Consider the following 1344-nt stretch of genomic DNA (forward strand, 5'->3'; position numbering starts at 1 on the left):
CGGCCCCGCGAAGCAGAATAAGCTGGCGCGCGGCCATCGGGGCAGGGGCGCTCGCCCTCCCGGCGCCGTCACCTTCACCTATCGGGGCTGCGCATAAATTACGTCACCGGCCCTGCGGCGCGGGCTGATGACGTCGAGCGGGGCGGGGCGGGGCTACACAGCGCAGCTGCGGAAGTGTCGCCGGGCGCCCAGCAACCTGCCTGCTCGCTCCGCTCCCCGCCCGCCCCGCGCGGTGACCTGTCTTGTTGAAGAGGTCGGACTGCGGGGCTTAGCGAGCCCTGCTGACCTCCGCGTCTGGCTCCTGGGGGCTGTGGTCTCAGGCTGGATTGGAAGCAGTGTCTCCCACTGTCCCTCCTGACTGCAGGGCTCCCCAGCTGGGGGAGTACTTACCTGGCAGGGGAAACACCACGTGTCTGGGTCCAGGAAGGCAGTTTGCTTTAAGCTCCTGGGGATAACTGCTCTCCCGGCGCGGTTCAGGACCCCCAGAGCTGTTGGGGCTTAAAGCCCACACGGTGGAAAGGGGAGGCTCCCCCCTAGCTTGCTCCTGCGGCCATAGGGCTGAGGGCAAGAGAAACTTGGGAGCATCCGAACCCCGAGCATCTGGGCTTGGGCCGGCACCTAGGATGCCGCCAAAAGACGTTGGAAATATGTGAAGCCCCTGGTGGGGGTGAAGGGCTCAGGCACAAGCCCAGTCCCTACTGCATCTATCAAAGTTGCCTGCGCAGTGCAGAAGCTGGGGCCCAGTTATTCAAGCAGCATAGGCACAGGGCCCTTCACTTAATCTCATGAACTAATGAACTATGCTGGTGGTTCTCATCCCTCTATGGCATCCAGCTTGGATCCTGCATGCCAGGGAGACAGGCGGTGATGGTAAGGGTGGCCAAAATTTGGAATGGGCTTCCAAGGGAGGTGGTGCTCTCCCCTACCTTGGGGGTCTCTAAGAGGAGGCTGGGTAGGCCTCTGGCTGTGGTCCTCTGACCCCAGCGCTCTTTCCTGCCTAGGCAGGGGTCGGACTCGATGATCTGTTGAGGTCTCTTCCAACCCTAGCATCTGAATCTATGAAAGTGGAGTAGTCTTTCCTTTAGGGCTGGGCTTGGCCCTGCAAAACAGGTGCATGAGATGTTGGCCCACACTGGGGCCACATGGGTTCCATCAGCTATGGGCCAAGAGTTGGGCAGAGTGAGGAACAAGGAGCTAGCATGCCAGAGGCCTGCCTTTTCCCCTCACTTAAACGTATGTGGACAGTGATGCTAGTCCCGGGGTTGAGAGCTGGCAGGCCAGGGCTGGCTTTGGCTTCTTGAAGAAGCCACTGAGTTGATCCAAGGAATGGGACCTGCCCCCTAG

This window comes from Alligator sinensis, unplaced genomic scaffold (genome assembly GCF_000455745.1).
Source record: "Alligator sinensis unplaced genomic scaffold, ASM45574v1 scaffold578_1, whole genome shotgun sequence".
Taxonomy (NCBI): Eukaryota; Metazoa; Chordata; order Crocodylia; family Alligatoridae; genus Alligator; species Alligator sinensis.